Genomic DNA, 20843 nt, shown 5'->3' on the forward strand with positions numbered 1-20843 from the left:
GCAAGTCATTTGTTAATGAGCCAGATTGCAGCCTCATAAACATTAATACCTGCTGTCTGAATCTTCACAGATAAGCAAAGAGGAGCAGGCTTTATTAAAACGATTAAATTGTGTTTGTGATCATTTCTCTTATTAAATGTGAACCAGGAAGTCTTGTTTATTAAGTTATTAAAACTCTGTACCCTTTCCAGTCAAAGGAGTAATTTTAATAAGCTTGGCTCTTCACTTTTTCTGGACCTGTTTAATATCACAGCATGCATCATAAGGGCAAATGATAGAAATATTATTTTACTTCTAGCCCAGTGTTATCATCCCATAATACAATAATAAAGTTAAGTGGGAAGAGCAGCGACTGCGGAAATAAAACCTCACGCAGAAATTTGAAATGTTTTATGATAGAAATGAAAGCATTGTGTTTTTATGGATGCACAGATGTCATAAATCCAGAGGGATTGAAATACAAATATTGCTTAAAAAAGTAAAAATATTTGTTTTTTTTCTTTGTTTGTAGCAATAAATAATTTTTCTGTGCAGTTAAAAATGCATCCTAATAAATACCAATGCACTTTTGTTCCAGGATTATGTTATAGGATTTTGGGGTATTTTTAAAGGGTTTGGCTGTTCATTTAGGCCAGTTGCATTTTTTTTTTTTTTTACTGACAGCACATGGCTTTATACAGCTTATTTAAGGTGAAAATACAATTCCTTATGGTTAGGAGATTTTTAAATGGTGAAAGATTTTTGCAGCAAAACCCAATGTTAGTTACTCCAGACCTAACACAAACTGGTTTTGATTAGTTTGGTACATCGTTAGTAAAACCGAGCTGTGTAACCCCTCAAAGTGTATGTAGATGTTAACACATCTAATACATTATTTTTTTGCTGTCTGTCTGGGATTTTTTCCTTTATTTATTGTCTTGGAGACACCACGAGAAATGAGTGGAGATCTCCTCGAGGTTAGCCTAACTCTAATTACAAATATATATTCCTCCCCTCATTTTGGTGGCAAAAGTTACTCATTACTTTCTGTATTGATGACATTGGTCTCCAGGACAAAAGTAGGGGATCGTACATGACATTGGTCTTCCCTGCTGAAAGATAGACAGCAATAAAAGCCTATTGGAGGTCTAACCCTTCGTTTTGTTTCATTAAAAATAAATTTGGTTTATATACAACCTATTTACATTGGTCTGTTAGATTTTGTCATTGCTTTACTGTGTTTGTCTGTTTTAGTTGGATATGGTTTTACTCCCAGTACTGTTTAATTTTTAGGGATTCAGGTAATAAACAAAATGCTTTAGATTTTTTTTTTTGTATGGTAATATTTGACCATCACTTTTCAAATATTCTATGTATTAAATAATATATTTAGACTTACATTTTCTTTAATCGGTTATCTACATTTGTTGTGAAAAAAGGTAAATTGTGGGAGTATTTCCTTTATAATTTTTTTTTAATTAAATTTTTTTGTGTTGTTGATGTACCATTTGAATATAGATATAATACCCAGGAATATTAGAGTAATAGAAATTAGATAAATATTTAGAATAAATGATTACTGAATATAAGTAAAGAAATAATATACTGTTAATTTCAGATGTGGGTCCTCATTGTGAATGAAGAATGTCATGATGGAGTTTTCTTCACTTTATAAATAAGAATTCCTCCTATGAAAGCTTAAGTACCTCTTTTAAGGCAGAATACGGAAAATGGACAAAGAAGATAATTGGGCCCGCCCCTTCAGCCACCCCAGGGCAAAAGTGGATTGCAGGATGGTGCGGAAACCAATTCCAGAAAGTTCCGGAGGGATCGAGGGAACTACACAAGAAAAAGTGAGTTTTTTTTTTAGTTTGACTTATTTTAGTTCTACTTTAAGAGAATAAGGCCAGGATTCATCTGTTTGTCTGGATATCCCTGGTGTGTTTGACAACATGCAGAGTTTCATGTAAGTGCAAAATGAAAAATTGGTGTAATTTGTAGTTGATCATGTACCTAATTGTCTATTTGGTCATTGTATTTTTGTGATACCACCATCGAGAGCTCTTCTAAGGAAGCACAAAATGTATATACAAAACGTGTTAGGAACTAATGTATTGATGTTATAAGAACAGATGGTTATGTCGATGACTATATAACATCAAATTGCACTGATGTTTAAGCTTTGTTGTTTTTGAATTGGTTTTCAATTTTTAATTTTATGAAACAAGCATGTTTTGAATGACAGTGCCTAAAAAGTCCCATTGTGGAAAAAAACGTTCTTCTGTTTGTAAAGAAAAAAAATCGTAAATTTTATGTGGGATAAGGCACCAACATCTTTAACTTTTAATATTGAGGAACCAAACTCTAAAGCTGACAACACACTGAACAACTCCAGAACCCCAATTCTTAAATAACCTTTAAAACTTTTTTTTTTTTTTTACATTAATTTTTAGCCATTTTCTCCTTCAGATCCTGTCTTTCTCTGTGTCTCCCACAGCACCATTGTGTGACTGACTGACTGTGTGACTGTGACACTTCATTCGGGGATACCCACATCACATACCTCAAGAAGCTGCAGGGTTTAACAAATGATGTGGCACTGGTGCGCGATCTTGTTTTTTATACTCATATGGTTGGTGTACATTATTAGGGGGCATTACACAAACACAATTTACCCTGTGCCTGGTCCTGCAATTGCTGGAAATATAGGTATGTTTATTAAAAGGTAAAAGTCTAAAAGTAAAATAGTAAGTAAAAATATAATTACAAAAATGGACTTGCAAGTAGGTGGTCTGCTTAACATTGGTAGAAGGGCAATCCATGGTAAAACACACATAATACCCTCTCAAATAAATATTACATAGAAATATACACTAGCCCTAAATACTCTCACTTATGTATAATCAACACATATATGGGCACTTTTTAGAAATCTATGTTTCCAGCGTGGCACAGAAGACATGCAGGCTGGTACCCCCCTACAAACTAGTAAACCAGAACACATAACTCTCAGCATTAGAATGTGGGGTGCTTTGGTTGGTTTCCCCTAGAAAGTAGGGTCCATGGTGGTATTTTCCAAAGGTAGGCATCATTTTTTTTCAAAAATAAAAAGCAAAGAAAACAAATTCTTAATGTTAATCTTAATGCTAATGTCCTTTGTCCAGCTGTCCTATTGAATTGTATTTGCCTTTTGAAAATCAGATGTAGTTTATTGCAGTCAAGTATGGTATTATTACAGATTTTAAGGGTCCTTTGCCCGGATGCCATACAAAAAAATACAACATAGGATAGGACTTAGATCTGGAGACACAATGTTTGGATCATCTGGTGACCATCTAAATGTTTTTTTTGTATATATAATTGATCACCTAAATGTGTCAATTTGCCCAGTAGTTTTTTCAATAAAAAAACCAGAGTTGCTGATTTTACTTTGAAGTGTGGCCATCCTTCTTTCATTCTAATAACCTACCTTAATGTCTACCATCCGACTGTCCACAGGCCTTTATACATTGTATATGTGAACTGATTATTGCCCGCTCTCTCTGCTACTGGTTGAAAAGCCTAAAGTGCTAAAAGAACACTACAAGTGCTGCTTGTTTGTGTTGGGGACCCATTGGAGATTGATCATAGTGTTTGCTATGTAATACTCTAGGTTCTCATGCACAGAACATAGTACTTAGCAGGTGTCAAAAGTTAAAGTCATCACATTTAATTTAGTTTCTAAGCCAAATGTACATTTTCAAAACATTTATGAGGGTGACAGTAAAAGATCTAATTAATATGTGATAATATCTAGAATAAGCTTCAACAAAGTCTTTGTAAAAAAAAAAAAAAAAGCTAAAACACAAAAATCTGTATCTAGCCTGAATAGTTCACTTTTCCTTGGTATACGTTGGGTCATAATATGCATTTCTTTCTATTTAATAGTGGAACTATCAGATGAAATATGGAAATTACAATACTTTAATAACTTCCTATATGAACGATGATGAGACTGCCTAAATGATTAAGAGGAAGATATGTTATAATGAACTAAAGCCACTCAAGTGTAAGGTAATTTTAATTCAAATCTCCATCTGCTTATGTATAATTAAGACTCATTTAACAAGTTAATGCCTGGCAGAGAGCACTGATAACTTTGGTACTCAAGATTTTTGCTAAAGTATATTGAACGATTGAATAGAGGCATTTATTTTGCTGCACCTGAATGTGGGATCCGAACCTTTGTTTTGTAAATGGCTTTCTAAGAAACAATGACACACTTTCGTAGAATGCACAGGCAGAAACTGAAAAAATGCATCTATTTATTTTTGATACCTCGTTTTGACACGAGCTGACAGAACCACTGCTGACATAAATATTGATGGTATTCATCTTGCTCTCAGTACAACAATGAATACTGTTAGGGCTGTTCAGCCACCCCAATCTAAAAATGTCAATTTCAATTGCAGAATTTGCTACTTCAGTTAAATTGAAAAATAAATAAATAAAAACTTCACTTGAAAATCAAACAAGGTTTTATGTTAATGACATGAAAAGAAATGTTGTAGTACCGTATGAAGTTTTTAACACACATTTTAATTCTAACATGAATCCCACCTTGTATTGGTCTCTTTTTATGGTCAAATTTTGCATGTTATTGAAATATAATATTTTACAATGGCCATTTGGCTAATCTGCTTTTGCAAGTGAATTTTAATATTAATAAAGATAAAAAAAAGGTTTTGAAACCACTCCTTGGCACAAAAGCAACAAAACAAAATGGGGTGACATTAGTTAAAAAGGGGTGTTTACACCTATATTCCTATGTCATGTCTTAATTGTGTTTTTGATGTTCTTTAGAAGCATTTGATGAAGTACCATCATATCTATTGATATTCTACTTTAATCCCTTACTTAAAATGTTAACATTACCAGTAAATGTGAAAGGGTGGTAATTAAAAATATATGAAATGAAATATATTTTAAAGAGCTGTAGCATTTGCAGTAGCCCTAGTCATAATTGCTTTCTTCAGAGAGAAAATGGGCATAAAACAACTGTACAGCAGTTGGGTGTACAATCATACTGTCTAACAGTGTCACATCTGGCTAACAAGTACAAAAAGGTATACTTGTGTCCTATTATTGTGTTTGCACCCAGGGAACCAATGCATCTGCAAACTATTCTTCTATTACAGCAGAACATCCACCCAAGATCTATCATAAGATGGTGTCTTCTGAGATCAGATGTATTTATAACCTGCCTATAGATGACCATGACTATTGCAGATATCATTATTACCTACTATCAATGAGCAGACACTGCTGGTTGACCATTTTCTAGGGAGAGGGGTGTTTCTAGAATTGCAAAACACCTGGGCACCCTTTGGCATATAGTAGTGGAGGTGGAACACTTTAGCTTACTGTGGCAGTGTGTGGGTGTAGACTGATTGCATTGGGAGGATCATAGTTCAAATAAAACTTGAACTTGCTCACTGTATATAAAACATACCGCAGTCCTCATATCTACAAAATATGCTTTAATAACTAAAAACAAGCAAATGTTTGACAGACATATACAAAAACATGTCCAAATGAACAGCTCCATCTGTATCAACTATAGAGGCTTCTAGTTCATACAGATGGAGCTGTTCATTTAACTCCTGAACTATTAATGATCCCTGCTTGTGATTGAACTCTTCTATTCCCAAAAATCTTGATCTTCTAAATCTTTGGGTTCAATTCTGAAACCCTCTTTTAGCTCTGAGATCAGGCACCAAGTTTAGTTTTAGTTTAGGATTTCTTTGAAATATCTATTACTTTATGTCTAGCTCTCTTTTAATGAAGCCAAATGGTGAAATGCATCAGTTTTTCACTGATTGATACACTTTTCTTCTGTTCCCTATATGTCAATATATCCTCTAACAAGCAAAACAAACAATTGTAACATTTTTCAAGTGATAGTACATCCTTTTGATGATTTTTTAACTACATGTTTTTGTTGCCAAAAAAGCTTGTTTTCTAAACCCATTTATAATATGAGTTCACACACATTGGTTTAATGTCTGTATTCTAAGGGGTTGCCAAAATGATATCTCATTGGCCTTAAGGAGGGATATCCACCTTGAATAGATTTTGCTAGCTCCCAGTTTCTGCTAACAAAAAAGGGCCAATTAGTTGGTTTCCCAGTTGAGTGTTCACCATGTGAGCGAAGATGTGGTGATTACATTAGGTTTAATAATAAACAAACTATGGCTACTGCAGATACCACTGCATTTTTAAAATATTTGTATTTACTATCATCTGTTACTCTATATTAAAGTCTTTACTAGATTTAACAGTAATAGAAAACTTATGAAAAGAATAGTGGCTTAAACCTTAAAGTGGACCTTGCATTAAAAAACAAAGATTATTTATTGAGGACCTCACCTTATTCCAAAATATTTTAGTGTATTTTTAAGTACTATCTATGGTAGGGTGACATTATTTCAGAAATTAAGGATTGCCAAGTACCCAAGATCTTGTGAGATGATGCCCCATCACAGTACAGAAACATATTTTTAGGAGATCTACTTAAACAACAAACTAGAGCCAAACCTATTATAGTTTCTCTTTTACTAAACAGTGTACTTTGTCAATATATGTTTCTGTACAAAGGGGACAAAACCTTTAAAATGACATGCATGAATTCTGTATTAGTTCTATGAAATGTCATGACTGTACAATTAACTGATAGTGGTATGCCAAAAACAAGTATATTATTGTGATTCCACTACATTATGATCAGATCTGCTATTTAACTTATTGGGCATGTTTGCTCGATCTAACAATTTCCTATCTTTTGAGTACTGCATTACCAATGTGTATTTTGAGACATGCATATTAGGAACAGTTTATGATGTAATAGAAATTGTCTTTTTTTTACCAGAATTCATTTCAAGGTCATTTTTGTGTGTAACATTTTGTAAAATACAGTTATTCTTTATCATAGATTACATGCTTCTGTCTAAAGAGTGTTATAGTTAAAAAATAATGACATTCTTTGGTACATATTTTTGTAATTAGAATACCAATTCGCCTACCTGGCTGTATATATAATTCATTGCATTTGGATGAAAAGAAGTCATATTAAAGTTTTTTGGCATCAACTGAACATATCTGTTGGTTTGTAGGAAGACTCACCAAAACTCACTAATGATGTTTAGGATTTGCCAGAGGGACTAACATATTTTCCTAATCCAAAAACTGACAGATTGATGTGACTGGTGTCACAACACTCAATATCATTATAGTTACAGTCATATTCCATAGATAGATGCTGCCACAATGTCCCCCAGCAGCAAGTCTGACATTGTATATTGTATATGTATATTTATACGGTATATATATATGTGTGTATTGTTTTGTGGAAAACACTTCAGAAATATTACTTTGGTTTGCTGTCTGTGTAAAGGATGTTGTGTGCATATATTTAAATGTGTTGAGATGCATGCTCCCAGCTTAGGTAGCTTCTGCCTATTCAATCACCTGAACAGTGTTTGCATTTGGGGAAGATCTGCTGAGAAATGTTTTTGGCAACCAATGTTGAATAACATTTTATGACAATATATAGTTATATGGATAAAAATTGGGGGAAAAAAGGTGATTTACCGAGAAGTTTTATTACTTGTTTAATGTATTTCTGCAAATGTGTAAAGTTACTATTAAGCATAGTTTAAATAAAAATAATAATGCAAACCTATTATTAAAAATGTATTTTTGTGTGACATGCTACCTCACACTAATAAAATGTGTTACTTTATTTTTGTGTATTTTTTAAAACATTCTAAGATTATTACTTTATCTTCCCCCACTTCTGGAGTTCTCATTTACATGTGCACATGTGCAGAATGAGATTTTATGCTTTTGCCAGCCCTGTTTAGTATCTTGTTCCTAATGGTATTTAACATAGGTATCCCAAGAGGGTGCAGAATAGATTACATGTCAATCTACTTGTTGATCCAATTCTAAATCGTTCTCCAGAAGAATAAATCCACTCACTACCGAACCTTACGGGCCACAGCACCATAATGTTGTGTCTAAATTTGTTCATTTAGAATACACTAACCAACGCAATATTGCATATAGAATACACAATATAGAATACCAAATCGTCCACAGAGACAAGTAGTTGGGTTTATTGACAGATTTACAGAGCAATTGCACAGCAATATCAAGTCAGGTTCACTTAAGTTATCGCATTCAAAGGTTGAATGAGTTAACCTAACTCCACGCAATCAGTGAACATTTCAGTGAAAACTTTTCTACATATACAAGTTTAGGACATGTATACAACATTAAGGGCGATTCTTATTTCTCAGATGAGGTGAACAAAAGTATTACAATAAAAAGCTTTAAAAGCATAGGGGGATCATTATGCAATAGTAAACTAATAAGGTTAAACGTAAACAATGCTTCATAAATTTAATTAAGTTCAAAAAAACAAAAAGTTTGTTACTTATCTCATCCCTTGTTAGTCCAGTGAGGGGAAATATATAAAGTATTTAAAAAAAAAAAGTATATATATGTATTTTTTAACAAGTTATTAAAGTTAATAAGCAGTCTCATAAAACAAAATTACATTTTTAATGATAGGTTTGCTTTTATCTGTCTTCATGTAGTCGGTACTATAGCTCTCAATATGGTAAAGAAATGTGGCCAGTGCTTATCCAGACATTACTTGCCTGGATGCAATTATACCCAAATGTAATTTAGATAAAGCACCTGGCCCAGTTGGCATCTATCCCTGCAGGCTAATGGAATTAGTTATTTATAGACAACTATATTTTGTTTTCTTAGGCTTTATAACTGGGTCAGTTGCACGTCTTGTATATACAGAGGATGTAAGCACCAGAGGTTGTTTAGGTGTACTAAAGCCGCCCCCCTCCCTTCTTCATATTGAAACCTTGTCCAATGCATTGCTCAGTTTGATTCTGCATTAAGACGATAAATGCGAATTCTGCTATATCTTCCATTACCCATTAACTCCCAGTATTCAGCACAATATGCAAAGTCCATTTTTTTACCCTCATGTATCTGCTTTTTTCCTTCTAAAGTCAGTAAGTATATAATATGTATGTGATGATGTGACTTAATTTAACACAGCAATGGCAGCATTATATCTTTTTTTTGCTCAATTTGGTAAACTCTTAGTTGTAGTTGTAGTATGATTTACAATGCTTTATTTTGCTTTATTCAGTATATATACTATTCATATTCTCACTAAACTCTTCTGTTGTGTCTGCTTTAAAATAATTTTCGGAACTGGAAACTTGACTCCTCCACATATACCCCGAGCATCAGCACAGCACCTGCAAAAAGCACCCCATGGGATAATCTACAGAAACATAAAATAAAGTGAAAAATAATACAAAGAAAATCAGCATGAATTACTAAAGGATTGACTATGTCTAACTAACTTGATCTGTTTTTATTAGGAGGTAAATTTAGGTTGAACTGTTGGGAATTTGACTGATGTCATTTTGCAGATGCATTTGATACTTTTCCTTATAATCACCTTGTAAAATTGTTGAAAGTCCAATTAGAAAGGCAATCGGCTAGAACTACTAAAGGACTTAAGGATTTATGTTTTCAGAATGAAGTGGGTGAGGTGAACCTCTGCTGACATCAGTCATCCAATCATGTGCAAATTGTTTATTTTTTATGTTTGTTTGCACATGATTTGGTATTCTTTGCAAAGGGAAATTTCCACATTCATCTTTAATTAAAGTGAGTAAACTCCTTTAGTCAATTAAACCCATTGCTTCTCAAAAGCTATAAGAAAAACATATTCTGAATGAGCTAAAGCTTGTAATGGTTCTTTGCAGTTTGCTTATTGATTTTGTTGTTAGATGACAAATTTAGTTAGGATGCAAAATAGTAACAGAAGACTCTTGACAAATGACAACATGGATGGTTAAATGACAGATGATAGTTACTGTTGATGTATGTAAGATCATGAACATGGGTAATGACGTGTCCATTGTACATATAAAATAATACAACTAGTAAAAAGAATTAGGTAATACCAGTTTATAATTTAAAGGTATGCAGAAGCACCCATTGCTAAGCAGCAGTTAAACAAAGAAAGAGCTAATGATCAAACGTCATCATTTATGAAGACTAAAAAAATTGTAATGCGTAGCATGGTATTGTCTTTGTATACATTACTTCTATAAACACATCTTAAATAGGATCACAAAGTGCATACACTATTGGACATTGCTCTTTAAGAGGGCCGCAGGATGTCTGAAGAAAGTATAACAAAGGGAAACTAAATGACTAAGAAGCAAACAGAAGTCTCACATATATTGAAAGCTTAGGAAACTTGTATTTGTTTAGTTTAGGTAAAGATGACTGAGATTATTTAAATAATTAGTATGACAGAGTATAAAGGTGTTAAGGTCAAAATAAAGTATTTTTTATCAGAAGCTGTGCACAATTCCAGATAGGTTGTGTGTTTGGATTGGGTTTTTCGAATCTATATATGTGTGTTTTATGATAAGAGTGATTAATCTGTAAAATGCCATGTCACAGGAGGTAGCCATGGCAAAATCAATAATTACACAGAGCTTTAAAATAATCTTCTTCATACAACCTATGGCACCCACAGTTATAATTACTAGCATGTCTAGCATGATAATAGATTGATCCAGTGAATTGTTAGAGGACTTTCAGAGTCTGGGATGATACTGATTTCTCCTGTGATGCAAATTTAGCCATAGTTTTCAACAATGGGGGTAGGAGGTTGTTATTCTATGGAATATACCAAATTGATTAGATCATATTTATAAACAAGTGTATCTTTTTATACCCATTTATTAAAAAATATAAAATTTTGTTTGGCAGGCATTAAGCATTTGTGTTAAAACAAATTTTTCAATATAAAACATTCTCCAATATAAATATTAGGCAATTTAATAGCAAAAGTAGCTTTCAGCTGGAAAGTATTGCAGGTTCAGAATTTTTTTTTCGGCTTTTGCAGTTTGGTAAATTTGATACTAAATTGATGTGACTATAAATTACTTTACCACTAAGTGTTTTCATTTCCACCTCTCCCTAGCTACGTAGTGTCTGTTTTAAGCAAAAATTTAATGGATGGTGTTGGTACAAAGCTTTCTTTCAGATACAAGGAAAGCTGGTACAGAAAAATTTTGTACTGAAATGAGGTTTCACACTCTAATGACTGGTGTTGGTAGCATTGGTTGTAGCTCCAACACTCATTGTGTGTATTGTTTTGTGGAAAACACTTCAGAAATATTACTTTGGTTTGCTGTCTGTGTAAAGGATGTTGTGTGCATATATTTAAATGTGTTGAGGGCTATTATGAGTTTATGTTACTGTTTTGGCCTCCTTTGACACCTTTACTACTTTAACCTACTAGAGTCCCTAGTACAGTAAAAGTGAATACAAAATTTGAATAAAATAAATATTTCAACTCAATCTTTGCACCCCGTGAGGGCAGGCAATCTATATTTGTTTGAGAGTAAATCTCCTTACCCTGCAAAATGTTAGTATTTTAGTTAGTGTAATTGGTGTCTGAAAATTAGAATTAATATTTAATGGGTGTAATCCAGTGCCAAGTTTGGAAGCCCTTTAAAGGGCTCCCAGTATGGTAATTTATTTAAATATTTGTTTGCACAACTTGCATGTATTTGAGTATACAGAGGGCTAAAGGTTTTCCCTTACTAATGGGCATTCACAACCTACTTTCTGGGTACATGAGAGAGCCCTTTAATCTTTTCATGCTGACACAATTAGCAAAAGAAACACCAACCCCTTAGATATCTGAGGTTTATAGAAGATATGTTTTTACAACAAACTCCTTCAAGTGCTCCAAATTATTTAAAACTTAATCTGGAACACCTATTTTTCTTTGATGACTTTAAAGTGTAAGGTCAAAAAGCCAATCCAAGGGCTGAGACGAAGGTTGGAAGCTAAGTCAGGGCTTGGAAACCAGAGGAAGGTCAGAAGCCAATTCTAGGGTCAGAAGCGAAAAAAATGGATCATAAAGCAACAACACAGACCACAGAAACAGGCCTGATCTGTAAAAAAAACATCAACAACCCACTGGGAACTGCCACTGGAATGGGAAGCAAGAGTAAATCTTTCAAAAACTGCTAGAGCAAGTAATGAAAATATGATAGAAGTTCTAATCCTTAATTAGTCTATCCAAACTTAAAATGAAAACAAACATGGAGACCTTTTATTAAAAAAAATTCAGATGGAATGATTAATTGAGCTTCAATTGTTAGTTAGCTTATACCGTGAGATTTCGTATGCAATGATAAAATCATAGCCACTGTGCAAAAGAAAATAATTCATACTTACCCTTTTGGAGGGTAGTTTGTTGAATCTTGCCTCTCTTGAAGGGCTGCAGGTGCAAGTAATATTTGATGTTTCTATTTTCTTTTCTCCCACTGTGCACGGAGGTACTTTCCACCAGCCACTATAACACTACTAAATTCTAAAGAGACCTAACAATTGTCAGGAGGAACCAAAGTGCATGATAAGGTACCAGTAATCCAACACACCTGGATGTGATGCCTGTAGTTCTTCAACACCATAATGACTTAATACACATCCTACCGGAAAAGTAAGAAATAAATAGAAATAAACCTTTCGATTTACAGGGTATCTGTGTTTTCATTTGTTATGATAGTAGCAGGATCCTTTAATACAGCTGAATCAGTGAGTCTCGTGAATATCTTTATCCAATATCCAATGGTTGGTTACTGAAATGTGCACACTTTTTAAATATTTCTAGGCATGTCTATATTTAATGCTTAAAATGAGCTAACATTTAGTATCAAACAATTTTAGCTTATTATATCCCTTCTGTGCATCCTACCACCATCTTTTATTTTTGTTTTCATTAAAATTACCATCTGGAGATTTCTTTTCAGCATTCAAAAGACATGTTTAAAAGGAAAAGTGAAATCATCTCTCAGTGTCATTCATTGATTCACTAAGAGTTTACAATGAATTTCACTATGAGTTTACATTGAATTTTAATGTGAGTGATAACTTGTAAATCTCTGGAGGAGCTAGGGCTGACTGCACAGATAAAGGCGAATTAAGAACAAAAGAAATAATATACATATTGTTTCTGATTTAATGAAGTGCATGTATTCTGCTAAAACCTTGTTTAAGTCACCGGGACCAAATTTAATCCTCCTTCTGCCTGCTCTAATTAGTTAACCTCCACATTTAATGCTAATCATACCCATTAAAAGGACATCAACAGTCTAATTCTACGCAAACACACATTGAAAAAAAACTTTGCAATGGTTGAGAATTTGATTACGGTTTTTGCCCTATTACCTTCCCTACTCAAAAGTTTTTGTTTTGATGTAGACTTTAAAGGGTAACAAAATTTACCTCCCCTTTTTGAACACCAGGGCTTACATCTAAATCTGGACTTCTTCTGAATTCAAGGTCTTTACCCATCTTGTTTGGCCAGGCTGGAATGATGTAACACCCACATATGACATTTTGTTCATCTCCGGCACCTGGGTATCTCATGAACAATCAACATTAAACATGCAGGTAAGTTTATTTCTATGCAGAAAGGACATAGCTTGCAATGTATGCCTGTTCACATAGTTGCCTGCTCATATTTTTTTGTTTTCAAAGTTTAGTTCCACTTTAAGTAAGAGGCATACCAACTTTTGTGAATCTATTGCACTAAATGCAGTTGTTTTGTTGCCTGACATCTTCCAAGCTCCCTTTGCCTGCTTGTCTTGTCCACAACACTGCCTGGGTGTCTTGTGTAGTCAAACACAATCCATATTCTAAGCTTTAAACTATTTCAAATATTTCAAATTCTAAGAGTTCAGTTTAAAATGAGGGTGTTGTTTTCTAACACACATACAGAAACTAAATATTATCCCTATAGTATTTCAGTTCAGTTTTGATCTTCTATCTTCAATGCAAATTAGTTTATTAGTAATATAAAATAAAATACCAAAATGTACAAAAGATAATAAGCTTCTTTTGTCTAAAGCCGCATACACATGCGCAATTATAGTCGTTGGAAAGGATCTTTCACAATCCTTTCCAATGACTAAGGACTGCACGATGCATGAACGAGTTCTGTACATATAGCACCCTTCTGCTCTATGGAAAGGGAGGGGGGGAACAAGTGAGCAGTACCCTGCTGTGCGCTCTCCCGTGGATCCACCAGGACAGTCGTTTGGATGATGAACAACAGGCGCTGTACACACGCCAGATTCTTGTCCGATATCGGCCCTGAGTCAATTATCGGGCAAGAACCATTGGACGTGTGTACTAAGCTTAACTCAGATTACCAATTTAGACCATTTCAGTACTTCCTCTGACAAACCCTTTGGCTACAATTCTCCCCAAAACATCTGATTTCTTGCATAATTTAAGGTCAGCACACAGAAAACATGATTGATAAAATTCTGATCTCTGCACTACAGTTTTAATATTCTGGGCTGAATGTACACTTCTTACACAGATCAGCCGTCTTATGTTGCCTTTTACCTTGCAAACTGCAGAAATGTTCCAGTATGGATAATGAGTGATAACTAGGACAGAGGTGATATGGAGTATTCCTTCTGCCAGCTAAAGTCTGAGAATATCATTTTTTCTTATATACTTCTCTTGGGTCACTTCACTACAGCTCAAGGGCTGCCTTTTTAATGATTATAGATATTTTAAAGTGTTAATAAAATCCTTAAGTGGAAACAATCTTAAGTGCTGCTAACTTCATCATATTTTTTGCTGTGGGCTGTCATTGTTTGGCACAATATGCCTGAAATATTTCAGAGACCTAAACTACCGTTCAGTGTCCTTTATGTGATGCCGTAGCCACCCTTGCATGCATGCTCCCAGCTTAGGTAGCTTCTGCCTATTCAATCACCTGAACAGTGTTTGCATTTGGGGAAGATCTGCTGAGAAATGTTTTTGGCAACCCTCCCTGTATCTTCTCGGCCTTTTGGCTAAGATCAAGTGTAGTATCTGTTCTTATCAGTGTTCAGGGTTGGAAAGGGCACTAGCATCTTAGGAGAGGGATGCAAGGAAAGCTGGTACAGAAAAATTTTGTACTGAAATGAGGTTTCACACTCTAATGACTGGTGTTGGTAGCATTGGTTGTAGCTCCAACACTCATAGGATATCTATAAATGTAAAAGGTGAGCATGGGCAAGGAACATTTGTCTCTACTACTAGTAGCTTTTATAATAAGTTAATCATTTTTTTTATAAATTGCCATCATGAAGAGAGGGAGAAGATGTGCAAAAAGTTGTTTTTTAATAACAGTTCAGCTAAACAGATCCTCTCTCCGGTGCTTTTACCCCAACTATTAACCTGTATATTTAGGTATACAACACTGCTTTGAGATAATAAGGAAGAAGAGGGCGGGTCTATCTATCCTTAAATTAAAGTTTGGAAGTCTACCCCAGAAAGTAAGAAGGGAGGGGAGAAAAAAATGCGGGGTTTTATAGGCAAAATGATAGTTGATATTAATACAATTAGTGAGTAATATTCATAGGCATACAACACGCATATCATACAATAATATAGCATAGCATAGGATTGGGCGGTCCGTCCCCTTGATTCCATTCCAGAAAGAGGAGATCAGTTTTTTTGGACCAAATAATCAAGACAAGGTACTTTCTCAGTTTGTGATCGTGATGGTAAGTCAATATACAATATAGCGTGACTTGACGCAATTTGTTCGACTAGGCTTTTTCAGGGGACTTCTAACACTCAAACTGTACGCTGTTTACAAAAGATATATATATTATGTGTAAATAGGAGAGGTGTTGACTCTCTATATACATATATTTCGGACATACAGATGATTATGGATGGGTAAATGAATAAATAAATGAAGACAATAGTACATATCACCATGACATCATATGATTTAAGGTAAAGGTATGCAAACAATTAGGTGAAGTTATGCAAACAATAAAAACTAGTGGTAATACAAAGGTAAAATTTGGAATAGGGATACACAAAAAATTGATTAGCATATAGAATAATAAGTGATAAAATGAGGTAATAATTATTAATGCTAATATGAGCTAAAGATAAAATATTTTTTTTTTTTTGGTGCTGCGATAATGGTATTTGTTTGAATAAAATGATAATGGAGCAAAGTAAACGTGTACTTACAATTGATTGTTTGAATGAGGAATTCAAAAAGAGATTGGTATGGCTTGTCAATTACAGGGCAGTCTTAAAGTAGATACTGAAAATAGTAAATGGTGAAATGGATCAAAATTCAGCCCAAATGGTAAATAGTTTAAAGAATGAAAAAAATGTAAACATATTTATATTGTAAAAAGTAAAATGAAAAAGTGATATTTATTGATGGATTATGAGTGTTATGAATTAATATTATAATGTTGGTATCAAGTTAAATAATGTTGAATAATGAAGTACTTACAGCTGACTGCCTGAGAGAGAATTTTCAGAGAGAGATTGGTACCGAGGGAGGTAGCCTCAGAACAGATACTGAAGAATTTAAGTAAAGGAATATGTAAAAGTTGAATCTGATTAGTGAATGATAAACGACTTGATATATATTGAGAAAAATAGTATATAGGGATGAAAGTAGTGATAACGTATCAACTGTCAGATGTCAAATAAACAGTATGGAAATATTAATTTTACTTAAAATTATCTGCATTATGAGTATTAATTATGTAACTAGAGGGATACTGCAAATAAGTAGTACGAAGTTGAAAACTAAGTCAATATATGAAATGATAAAAATGAGCAAGTGGATATAAAAAAGCACACATAGATGGACAAGTGCTAATTACCTTTGCATGGTATGAATATCATCTGTAGGATGGTGCCTGATAATGGTACTATCATGGAGAAATACCAGAAAGAAAATGGTTGCTGCTATGGCCCTGTAAAAACCTGTTCCTGATTGGTGTCCGGAAACAGCTAACGCGCATGCGTGGCAGATCGAGCACGTGCAGTAAGGGGGAAGTGAAAATTTCCGCCCTTAGGTGATGCCCATAGTTGTCAATATAAGCTGCATCTGGGCTGCGAGGGGTGGAAGAATAATGTCCACCCTCACAGTCGCCCTGATTGCAGAGGGGGTGTGGCTTAATGACAAGGATGTAGCTCCATAATAAGGAACTGCCCAATCTCCACCCTACTGAGTGTTAATAAGAAGGAATGTAGTGAGGTGCAGAGGGGATTCTAAGATGTGGAATGAATGATAGTGATTGAATGAAGAGATTAGGTGGTACGAGAAAGTCAGAGGCAGTATAAGGGTAGAGAATTGGATGTACCAAGATCTCAGTGCCTAAAATAACATGGTGGTTAATAAATACAACATACAATATTATATTATTTGGCTCATATTATCATTGACGAATGGTGTAACACAAAATAAGTTTGAAACAGAACTCAGAGCTTTATGCCTAAATATTATGATGTGTGTATATAAATCAGGTAGTTAAAAGTAAGAAAAATAATATCATGGTTTCATATAGTATTAGTATTAAGGCTTCATAGGGAGAAATATAGGTGTCGTAATACAATAAATACATAAATATTTCCTATCACATGCCTTAACAATACAATTGTTCTGTAATATACCCAGTAAACTAACAGTTATTACAGAATATTATAATGATACAAATGCAATTAAGAATAGATAAATAAGGTAAATATATAGAGATATAGGTAAATATATAGTTTGAGACAGTATAATATGGAAATATGAATATATGATTAACAATTCAATAAATAAAATAATACGATCGCATTACGGTAAGACTTGATGATAATAATATCATAAAATGTGGAGTATGTTAAAAGGGAGTAATGGTTGTAATAAGATAAGATATGTAAATTATAAAGATATGAGTGCATACTGAGGAAAATAATACATGAAGATCAAAGAAAGATATCTGAATATCTAAAATATTAGGAAATGGGTAAGAATGGTTTATAACTGTTCATATAATTTAAGCCAGGTGCTATGGTTGCTTCAGATTCATGATCCACTTGCATTCAGTTTGTAGGAGTTTTCTATCCAAATTTCCTCCTCTGGGGTTGCTGGGAATGTGTTCTAAACCTGAGAAAGAATCATGAAGGAATCAAAGTGGTGTTGAGTGCCTACATGATGGCTAATGGGGTGATAATTCTGCCTGTTGTTATTAAGTTGACATGTTTGTAGATTCTTTTCTTGAACTCTCTTGTTTTTTCCAAAGTAGAATAAACCACATTTACAGGATATCATGTATATACCTCCTTCTGTTGTGCAGCAGATATGGTGGTTGGGTTGATGCACTGTGCCATTTGGTAATACTATGCATAAGGCTTCTTTAATCCAGGCGCATTGGCTACAGTTGCCGCATCTAAATGTGCCTTTGGTGTTGGTTGATGGAGGATGGTATTAAAATGGCTGTGTACCAGCTGGTCTTTTACTGATGGTGATTTTTTGAAAACGAATAGAGGTTTTTTACCCACAAATCTTGAAAGTGAAGGGTCATCACTCAGGATGTTCCAATGTTTTTGGCATATTTTGCATACTAAACATTGTCAGGTGAAACCCGTCGGGGCACGCTATATTGTTTATTGACCTACCATCATGATCACAAACTGAGAAAGTACCTTGTCTAGAATATTTGGTCCAAAAAACTGATCTCCCCTTCCTGGAATGGAATCAAGGGGACGGACCACCTAATCCTATGTTATGTTATATTATTGTATGATTAGTGTGTTGTATGCCTATGAATATACCTCACTAAATAGATTAATATCAACTATCATATTGCCTATAAAACCCCGCCTTTATCTTTCTCCCTTTTATTTACAACACTGCTTTGTTACTTTCTACACATATGAAAGCACAAAAGTATAGATTATTAAATAAAAATGACTATATACTTTTTATTTAATAATTTTAACTTGAGTAATGTTTTCCTCTTTTTCTAAATGACAATAGCTGAATAATTTGCAGATTATAAAGAATTTTTATCTATTACAAAATAAGAGGGATTATTGTTTACACATAATATATGTAGTTTGCTCATCACTAAAGAGAATACTACAGTCATAAGTATCCATTCCTTCTTTTCCATGATCACTTAATCATTTCTACTTTATCAGTCATTTTCAAAACTTTTTTTTTATGGAAGGTAAATAAAAAATGTTAAGATCTTTTGAGGACTGAATTTTGAAAGCCCAAGGATATACTATTGTGATAGTCATAATAATTTGATGTTAAATGAGTGTTAATATATTTTTTGGGTCTGACTGAATTAGAAAGATTTATTATTTGATTTATATTTGATTCTCCTAAATATCAGCATGAAGATTTGATTTGCAGAGAACACTATTTATGAAGGCAATTGTGTTTTGTGAATTGTTTAATTCTTTGAAAATTGAACAAACCTGTGTAAATGTCTAGAGGAAACAAAAGAATTGTTGTTTGTGAATTTGCCAGTTTGACTGCTTTACTTTGATGATTTTCTGATCATTACTAGTCACCAATGAAGCTGCTGGAAAGGGTCTATTGTTACTCATTTAGGTCTATTTTAAGCTCACTCACCAAGTGCTGAGATACAGTTTTTAGATGAAAGCAAGTTTTGCATTTTGAACATTCTGTGTTTTGTGGCTTCCAGAGAGATATAGGGCACCACTAGGCCTGCTTTTACATCACTAGCTTACTTTTATGTGTAATTTAAGCCTCTCTTTTAATGTGATGATAAAGCAGTCATATTGATATTGAATTAACATATCATTACATCTTTAGATCATTTTTACACATGTGCTCAGCTAATCCAATATACCTGACAAGTAGCAATATACACACGCATAACATTGTGGACTATGTTAATTTGCCTCTTTTAACTGAAATAGTTAACATTAGAAGTAACTATGAGCAAACAGGGCTCATGTGTTTGGAAAAAAACACCTAAAGACCTTGGCTGACTAGCTTGCATGCCACATGCCACCAGCAAGGCTGGATTTCTGAATGGGCCTTCAATGCAGGGGCCTAGGGCAGCATGGCCATTAGAAAGGGCATTCAGACCTTTTTTGGCAGGTACAGACTGTTCATCCCTCTCTTTCTCTCCCTACCTCTATCTTTCTTTTTCAGACCTGCCTCGGGATCCAGCGAGGCAGCTCCTCACAGCTCCTGGCACAGTCACTTATATCACAGTGCTGGTTCCTTAACAACCTGAATCTGTACATTTTACAGTAGGCTGCAGTCTGCAGTACGCAACTGTTCTCTATGGTGTTACCATGGGGGAAGCTACATGTAGCGTCTCCCCAGAGGCAGTGGTTCCCTGGGAAGATGAAGCAGAAACTACACTGTACCTTCACCGTCAGTCTCAATATGTAATGTTGATTTTTTTTTTTTAAATCTTGCAAATTAAATTAAAACTACAAAAAACATACACATTTTTAAAACAATGTGTGAATGTCCCCTTACACTTGAGATCTATGTGAATTGAAAATTGGAACGTGTATGCCACTTTTTTAACCATACAAATTTTCTAGCCGTAAATGATCCTCTAGGCTGAAGCTTGCCAAAAAAATTGAGGGAGTAAAAAGTGAGTAGCCCCGTTCCTTTTGGCAAAAGGAGACTTCTGGCTGTCCCTTTTAGAAGATATCATCCTCATAACATGACTTCAGTGGTATTGGACTCTGAGAGCCCTCTTTAATAATGGAGCTCCCAAATGTTTGTTCTTTCACCTTGAGGAATGAGTGCAGGGGAACATAGCATCCTATACACATGCCATGAAAGGAATAAATCATCTCTAAAAATAAAGAGACAGATTAATAAAAAATGATTACCGTATTTTTCGCCGTATAAGACGCTCCGGAATATAAGACGCACC

At 34.2% G+C, this 20843-nt stretch overlaps 1 pseudogene; it reads left to right on the forward strand.

Annotated features, from left to right (window-relative positions):
* Nucleotides 1–14943: 14943 nt before the first annotated feature.
* LOC140325079 (U2 spliceosomal RNA) lies at nt 14944–15092 on the forward strand (annotated as a pseudogene).
* The last annotated feature ends 5751 nt before the right edge of the window (nt 15093–20843 follow it).

Source organism: Pyxicephalus adspersus, chromosome 2 (genome assembly GCF_032062135.1).
Source record: "Pyxicephalus adspersus chromosome 2, UCB_Pads_2.0, whole genome shotgun sequence".
Classification (NCBI taxonomy): domain Eukaryota; kingdom Metazoa; phylum Chordata; class Amphibia; order Anura; family Pyxicephalidae; genus Pyxicephalus; species Pyxicephalus adspersus.